Below are 9,060 nucleotides of genomic sequence, written 5' to 3' on the forward strand. Positions count from 1 at the left end.
ATTCCCTGGGGGTTGTTCTCTGGTGCTTTTGACCCTGCCCTCTGATTTTTCCTGTTCTATTGAGGCACTTGTGTTTGCAGCTGAGTAGTTTTTTTTGTTTGTTTGTTTTTTAAAGGCTACTCCCTCACAGAATTTGGGGGTCCAAAGGCCTATTTTTACTACTACCCCTGTCCAAGCTGACATATTTCTTTTTCCTGTATATTTCTCATGTATCTATTTATAATCCATTCTATTACACAAGAGGAGCCACTCATAAAGTCTATTGGAAATAGACCTTTTTCTCTGTTGGGCTCCCTGTGAGGCTGATGAACAACATACTTGAGATTCTAAGCCTTGGACAGGGTCTAAAAGGCATGCTGGTAAGACACGTAGGCAATTTACATGTCTGAAATGTCTTAAGATGCACTCATCTTCCTGAGGTCTTGAGCAAAGTATCTTATTGCCCCACTTTGGATTTGGTCTTTGTCTGAGAGCCATTGAAAGGGCTATTCTGAGCCTTAATATTTCTTCCAAATTCCATTTGGGAGTGGAATAATTTGTTCTTTATACCTCTTCCTCATTTTATTTTGGATAGGTAGAAAAAGCCAAATGGCCCCAGACTCAACACTGCCAGGAAATCTTAGCTAGATCATTAGGCACATTTTCTATTTTTGGTGATGCCACAGGTAACAGTTTTGCTAAACTTACTGCTTAAAAAGGGTCTCTTCTAGCTTCCAATAACGTTTTCCTCTCTCTGACATCCTCCTTGGAAGCCCTTTGGGCTTCTGCTAACGCCCTCCTCAAGGCCCTTTAGGATTTCACTAGCAATCTCTTCATGATCCTGGCAGCATCCATCTGCTACTTGGTCCCAAAGGAATGCCATATGTCTTAGATTCTTCTTGTGGCAGGACCTCACTTCCGGGTACAAAATTTCTATTTTAAAATGTATTATTTTGGGGGGTACACAGGAATATATATTTATGGGTTACATGAAATATTTTGATACAGGCATGCAATGTGTAATCACATCAGGGTAAATGGGATATCCATCCCCTCAAGCATTTATCCTTTGTGTAACAAACGATCCAATTATACTCTTTTAGTTGTTTTAAAATGTATAATTATTTTTGACTGTAGTCACCCTGTTGTGCTAGCAAATACTAGCTCTTACTCTATTTTTTTGTACCCATTAACCATAGACCCACTGCACCTGCCCGTCCCACTTGCAACCCACTACCCTTCCCAGCCTCTGGTAACCATCCTACTATCACCATGACTTCAATTATTTTAAATTTTAGCTCCCATAAATAAATGAGAACGTGAAATTTGTCTTTCACTGCCTGGCTTATTTCATTTAACATAATGACCTCCAGTTCCATCCATGTTGTTGCAAGTGATAGGATCTCATCCTTTTTTATGACTGAGTAGTACTCCATTGAGTACATGTACCACATTTTCTTTATCCATTCATCTGTTGTGGGACACTTAGGTTGTTTCCAAATCTTGGCTATTGTGAATAGTTTTGCAGTAAACATGAGAGTGCAGATATGTCTGATATACTGATTGCTTTTCTTTTGGATATATACCTAGCAGTGGGACTGCTGGATTATATGACAGCTCTTTTTTTTTAGTTTTTCGAGGAACTTCCAAACTCTTCTCCATCATAGTTGTAATAATTTGCATTCCCACCAACAGCGTATGAAGATTCCCTTTTCTCCACATCCTCACTAGCATTTCTTATTGCCTGTCTTTTGGATAAAAGCCATTTTAACTGACATGAGATGATATCTCATAATAGTTTTGATGTGCATTTCTCTGATAATAATATTGAGCACTTTTTCATATACCTATTTGCCATTTGTATGTCTTGTTTTGAGAAATGTCTATTCAGCGCTTTTGCCCGTTTATTATAATAATATTATTATTTTATTCTTTTTTTCTTCTTTTTATTGAAACAGGGCCTTGCTATGTTGCCCAGGCTGGTCTCAAACTCCTAAGCTCAAGTGATTTGGCCACCTTGGCCTCCTAAAGTGCTTGGATTACAGATACGGGCCTCTGCACCTGGCCTATTATTATTATTATTTATTTATTTTAAATTTTATTATTATTATACTTTAAGCTTTAGGGTACATGTGCACAACGTGCAGGTTTGTTACATATGTATACATGTGCCATGTTGGTGTGCTGCACCCATTAACTCGTCATTTAGCATTAGGTATATCTCCTAATGATATCCCTCCCCCATCCCCTCACCCCACAACAGGACCCGGTGTGTGATGTTCTCCTTCCTGTATCCATGTGTTCTCATTGTTCAATTCCCACCTGTGAGTGAGAACATGCACTGTTTGATTTTTTGTCCTTGCGATAGTTTGCTGAGAATGATGATTTCTAGTTTCATCCATGTCCCTACAAAGGACATGAACTCATCATTTTTTATGGCTCCATAGTATTCCATGGTGTATGTGTGCCACATTTTCTTAATCCAGTCTATTGTTGGACATTTAGGTTGGTTCCAAGTCTTTGCTATTGTGAATAGTGCCACTATGAACATACGTGTGCATGTGTCTTTATAGCAGCATGCTTTATAATCCTTTGGGTATATACCCAGTAATGGGATGGCTGGGTCAAATGGTATTTCTAGTTCTAGATCCCTGAGGAATCGCCACACAGACTTCCACAATGGTTGAACTAGTTTACAGTCCCACCAGCAGTGTAAAAGTGTTCCTATTTCTCCACATCCTCTCCAGCACCTGTTTCCTGACTTTTTAATGATCGCCATTCTAACTGGTGTGAGATTGTATCTCATTGTGGTTTTGATTTGCATTTCTCTGATGGCCAGTGATGATGAGCATTTTTTCATGTGTTTTTCGGCTGCATAAATGTCTTCTTTTGAGAAGTGTCTGTTCATATTCTTTGCCCACTTTTCGATGGGGTTGTTTGTTTGTTTCTTGTAAATTTGCTTGAGTTCATTGTAGATTCTGGATATTAGCCCTTTGTCAGATGAGTAGGTTGCAAAAATTTTCTCCCATTCTGTAGGTTGCCTGTTCACTCTGATGGTAGTTTCTTTTGCTGTGCAGAAGCTCTTTAGTTTAATGAGATCCCATTTGCCAATTTTGGCTTTTGTTTCCATTGCTTTTGGTGTTTTAGACATGAAGTCCTTGCCCATGCCTATGTCCTGAATGGTATTGCCTAGGTTTTCTTCTAAGGTTTTTATGGTTTTACATCTAATGTTTAAGTCTTTAATCCTTCTTGAATTAATTTTTGTATAAGGTGTAAGGAAGGGATCCAGTTTCAGCTTTCTACATATGGCTAGCCAGTTTTCCCAGCACCATTTATTAAATAGGGAATCCTTTCCCCATTGCTTGTTTTTGTCAGGTTTGTCAAAGATCAGATAGTTGTAGATAAGCGGCATTATTTCTGAGGGCTCTGTTCTGTTCCATTGATCTATATCTCTGTTTTGGTACCAGTACCATGCTGTTTTGGTTACTGTAGCCTTGTAGTATAGTTTGAAGTCAGGTAGCATGATGCCTCCAGCTTTGTTCTTTTGGCTTAGATTGACTTGGTGATGTGGGCTCTTTTTTGGTTCCATATGAACTTTAAAGTAGTTTTTTCCAATTCTGTGAAGAAAGTCATTGGTAGCTTGATGGGGATGGCATTGAATCTACAAATTACCTTGGGCAGTATGGCCATTTTCACGATATTGATTCTTCCTACCCATGAGCATGGAATGTTCTTCCATTTGTTTGTATCCTCTTTTATTTCATTGAGCAGTGGTTTGTAGTTCTCCTTGAAGAGGTCCTTCACGTCCCTTGTAAGTTGGATTCCTAGGTATTTTATTCTCTTTGAAGCAATTGTGAATGGGAGTTCATTCATGATTTGGCTCTCTGTTTGTCTGTTATTGGTGTATAAGAATGCTTGTGATTTTTGCACATTGATTTTGTATCCTGACACTTTGCTGAAGTTGCTTATCAGCTTGAGGAGATTTTGGGCTGAGATGATGGGGTTTTCTAGATATACAATCATGTCATCTGCAAACAGGGACAATTTGACTTCCTCTTTTCCTAATTGAATACCCTTTATTTCCTTCTCCTGCCTAATTGCCTCGGCTAGAACTTCCAACACTATGTTGAATAGGAGTGGTGTGAGAGGGTATCCCTGTCTTGTGCCAGTTTTCAAAGGGAATGCTTCCAGTTTTTGCCCATTCAGTATGATATTGGCTGTGGGTTTGTCATAGATAGCTCTTATTATTTTGAGATATGTCCCATCAATACCTAATTTATTGAGAGTTTTTAGCATGAAGTGTTGTTGAATTTTGTCGAAGGCCTTTTCTGCATCTATTGAGATAATCATGTGGTTTTTGTCTTTGGTTCTGTTTATATGCTGGATTACATTTATTGATTTGAGTATGTTGAACCAGCCTTGCATCCCAAGGATGAAGCACACTTGATCATGGTGGATAAGCTTTTTGATGTGCTGCTGGATTCGGTTTGCCAGTATTTTATTGAGGATTTTTGCATCAATGTTCATCAAGGATATTGGTCTAAAATTCTCTTTTTTGGTTGTGTCTGTACCAGGCTTTGGAATCAGGATGATGCTGGCCTCATAAAATGAGTTAGGGAGGATTCCCTCTTTTTCTATTGATTGGAATAGTTTCAGAAGGAATGGTACTAGCTCCTCTTTGTACCTCTGGTAGAATTCGGCTGTGAATCCATCTGGTCCTGGACTCTTTTTGGTTGGTGAGCTATTGATTATTGCCTCAATTTCAGAGCCTGTTATTGGTCTATTCAGAGATTCAACTTCTTCCTGGTATTGTCTTGGGAGGATGTATGTGTTGAGAAATTTATGCATTTCTTCTAGATTTTCTAGTTTATTTGCATAGAGGTGTTTATAGTATTCTCTGATGGTAGTTTGTATTTCTGGTGGATCGGTGGTGATAACCCCTTTATCATTTCTTATTGTGTCTATTTGATTTTTCTCTCTTTTCTTCTTTATTAGTCTTGCTAGCAGTCTATCCATTTTGTTGATCTTTTCAAAAAACTAGCCCCTGGATTCATTAATTTTTTTGAAGGGTTTTTTGTGTCTCTATTTCCTTCAGTTCTGCTCTGACCTTAGTTATTTCTTGCCTTCTGCTAGCTTTTGAATGTGTTTGCTCTTGCTTTTCTAGTTCTTTTAATTGTGATGTTATGGTGTCAATTTTAGATCTTTCCTGCTTTCTCTTGTGGGCATTTAGTGCTATAAATTTCCCTCTACACACTGCTTTGAATGTGTCCCAGAGATTCTGGTATGTTGTGTCTTTGTTCGCGTTGGTTTCAAAGAACATCTTTATTTTTGCCTTCATTTCATTATGTACCCAGTAGTCATTCAGGAGCAGGTTGTTCAGTTTCCATGTAGTTGAGCAGTTTTGAGTGAGTTTCTTAATCCTGAGTTCTAGTTTGATGGCAGTGTGGTCTGAGAGACAGTTTGTTATAATTTCTGTTCTTTTACATTTGCTGAGAAGTGCTTTACTTCCAAACTATGTGGTCAATTTTGGAATAGGTGTGGTGTGGTGCTGAAAAAAATGTATATTCTGTTGATTTGGGGTGGAGAGTTCTGTAGATGTCTATTAGGTCCGCTTGGTGCAGAGATGAGTTCAATTCCTGGGTATCCTTGTTAACTTTCTGTCTCGTTGGTCTGTCTAATGTTGACAGTGAGGTGTTAAAGTCTCCCATTATTATTGTGTGGGAGTCTAGGTGTCTTTGTAGGTCACTCAGGACTTGCTTTATGAATCTGGGTGCTCCTGTATTGGGTGCATATATATTTAGGATAGTTAGCTCTTGTTGTTGAATTGATCCCTTTACCATTATGTAATGGCCTTCTTTGTCTCTTTTGATCTTTGTTGGTTTAAAGTCTGTTTTGTCTTTGACTAGGATTGCAACCCCTGCCTTTCTTTGTTTTCCATTTGCTTGGTAGATCTTCCTCCATCCCTTTATTTTGAGCCTATGTGTGTCTCTGCATGTGAGATGGGTTTCCTGAATACAGCACACTGATGGGTCTTGACTCTTTATCCAATTTGCCAGCCTGTGTCTTTTAATTGGAGCATTTAGCCTATTTACATTTAAGGTTAATATTGTTATGTATGAATTTCATTCTGTCATTATGAGGTTAGCTGGTTATTTTGCTTGTTAGTTGATGCAGTTTCTTCCTAGCCTTGATGGTCTTTACAATTTGGCATGTTTTTGCAGTGGCTGGTACCAGTTGTTCCTTTCTATGTTTAGTGCTTCCTTCAGCAGCTCTTTTAGGGCAGGCCTGGTGGTGACAGAATCTCTCAGCATTTGCTTGTCTGTAAAGTATTTTATTTCTCCTTCACTTATGAAGTTTAGTTTGGCTGGATATGAAATTCTGGGTTGAAAATTCTTTTCTTTAAGAATGTTGAAGATTGGCCCCCACTGTCTTCTGGCTTGTAGAGTTTCTGCTGAGAGATCCACTGTTAGTCTGATGGGCTTCCCTTTGTGGGTAACCCGACCTTTCTCTCTGGCTGCCCTTAACATTTTTTCCTTCATTTCAACTTTGGTGAATCTGACAATTATGTGTCTTGGAGTTGCTCTTCTCGAGGAGTATCTTTGTGGCATTATCTGTATTTCCTGAATCTGAATGTTGGCCTGCCTTGCTAGATTGGGGAAGTTCTCCTGGATAATATCCTGCAGAGTGTTTTCCAACTTGGTTCCATTCTCCCCGTCACTTTCAGGTACACCAATTAGACATAGATTTGGTCTTTTCACATAGACCCATATTTCTTGGAGGCTTTGTTCATTTCTTTTTATTCTTTTTTCTCTAAACTTCTTTTCTTGCTGCATTTCATTCATTTCATCTTCCATCACTGATACCCTTTCTTCCAGTTGATTGCATCAGCTACTGAGGCTTCTGCATTCATTACGTAGCTCTTGTGTGTTGGTTTTCAGCTCCATCAGGTCCTTTAAGGACTTTTCTGCATTGCTTATTCTAGTTATCCTTTCATCTAATTTTTTTTTCAAAGCTTTTAACTTCTTTGTCTTTCGTTCAAATTTCCTCTTGTAGCTCGGAGTAGTTTGATTGTCTGAAGGTTTCTTCTCTCAACTTGTCAAAGTCATTCTCCGTCCAGCTTTGTTCCATTGCTGGTGAGGAGCTGCGTTCCTTTGGAGGAGGAGAGATGCTCTGATTTTTAGAGTTTCCAGTTTTTCTGCTCTGTTTGTTTCCCATCTTTGTGGTTTCATCTACCTTTGGTCTTTGATTATGGTGATATACAGGTGGGTATTTGGGGTGGATGTCCTTTCTGTTAGTTAGTTTTCCTTCTAACAGACAGGACCCTCAGCTGCAGGTCTGTTGGAGTTTGCTAGAGGTCCACTCCAGACCCTGTTTTCCTGGGTATCTGCAGCGGTGGCTGCAGAACAGCAGATATTGGTGAACCGCAAATACTGCTGCCTGACTGTTCCTCTGGAAGTTTTGTCTCAGAGGAGTACCCGGCTCTGTGAGGTGTCAGTCCGCCCCTACTGGGGGGTGCCTCCCAGTTAGGCTACTCGGGGGTCAGGGACCCACTTGAGGAGGCAGTCCGTCCATTCTCAGATCTCAAGCTGCATGCTGGGAGAACCACTACTCTCTTCAAAGCTGTCAGAGAGGGACATTTAAGTCTGCAGAGGTTACTTCTGTCTTTTTGTTTGTCTGTACCCTGCCCCCAGAGGTGGAGCCTACAGAGGCAGGCAGGCCTCCTTGAGCTGTGGTGGGTTCCACCCAGTTCGAGCTTCCTGGCCGCTTTGTTTACCTAATCAAACAACTAACTCAGCAATGGCGGGCACCCCTCCCCCAGCCTCACTGCCGCCTTCCAGTTTGATCTTGGACTGCTGTGCTAGCAATGAGTGAGACTCTGTGGGTGTAGGACCCTCTGAGCCAGATGCAGGATATAATCTCCTGGTGTGCTGTTTTTTAAGCCCATTGGAAAAGTGCAGTATTAGGGTGGGAGTGACCCGATTTTCCAGGTGCCGTCTGTCACCCCTGTCTTTGACTAGGAAAGGGAATTCCCTGACCCCTTGTGCTTCCCAGGTGAGACGATGCCTCACCCAGCTTCAGCTCGTGCACGGTGCGCTGCACCCACTGTCCTGCACCTATTCTCTTGCACTCCCTAGTGAGATGAACCCAGTACCTCAGTTGGAAGTGCTGAATTCACCAGTCTTCTGCGTGGCTCACACTGGGAGCTGTAGAATGGAGCTGTTCCTCTTCAGCCATCTTGGCTCCTCCACACGGTCTATTATTATTATTTTAAATCTCAGCATCCACCAGAGGATGCCCATTTTTTAAATTGGATTATTAGATTTTTTCCTATTGAGTTGTTTGAGTTCCTCTTATGTTCTGGTTATTAATCCCTTGTCAGATGGATAGTTTGCAAATATTATCTCCCATTTTATGGGTTGTCTTTTCACTTTGTGGATTATTTTCTTTGCTATGGAGAAGGTTTTAACCTGATGTAATCCCATTTGTCCATTTTTCTCTTGGTTGCATGTGCCTATGGGATATTACTCAAGAAATCTTTACCCAGTCCAATGTCCTAGAGTGTTTCTTCAATGTTTTAGTAGTTTCATAGTCTGAGGTCTTAGATTTACTCTTTAATTCATATTGATTTGACTTCTGTATATGGTAAGAGATGGGTCTAGTGTCATTCTTCTGCGTATGGATATCCAGTTTTCCCAGCACCATTTGTTGAAGAGACTGTCCTTTCCCCATTATATTCTTGGCACCTTTGTTGAAAATTGAGTGGACTATAGATGTATGCATTTGTTTTGGGGTTATCTATTATGTTCCACTGGTGTATGTGTCTGTTTTAATGCCAGTACTATGCTGTTTTGGTTACTATAGCTCTGTAGTATACCTTGAAGTCAGCCAGTGTGATTCCTCCAGTATTTTTTTTTTCCCTAGGATAGCTTTGGCTATTCTCAGTCTTTTGTGATTCTATATAAGATTTAGGATTTTTTTTTCTATTTCTGTGAAGAATATCACTGGTATTTTGATAGAGATTGCATTGAATCTGTAGATTGCTTTGGAGAGTATGGACATTTTAACAATGTTGATTTGTCT

The sequence above is a fragment of the Pongo abelii genome, chromosome 3 (assembly GCF_028885655.2).
Source record: "Pongo abelii isolate AG06213 chromosome 3, NHGRI_mPonAbe1-v2.0_pri, whole genome shotgun sequence".
Classification (NCBI taxonomy): Eukaryota; Metazoa; Chordata; class Mammalia; order Primates; family Hominidae; genus Pongo; species Pongo abelii.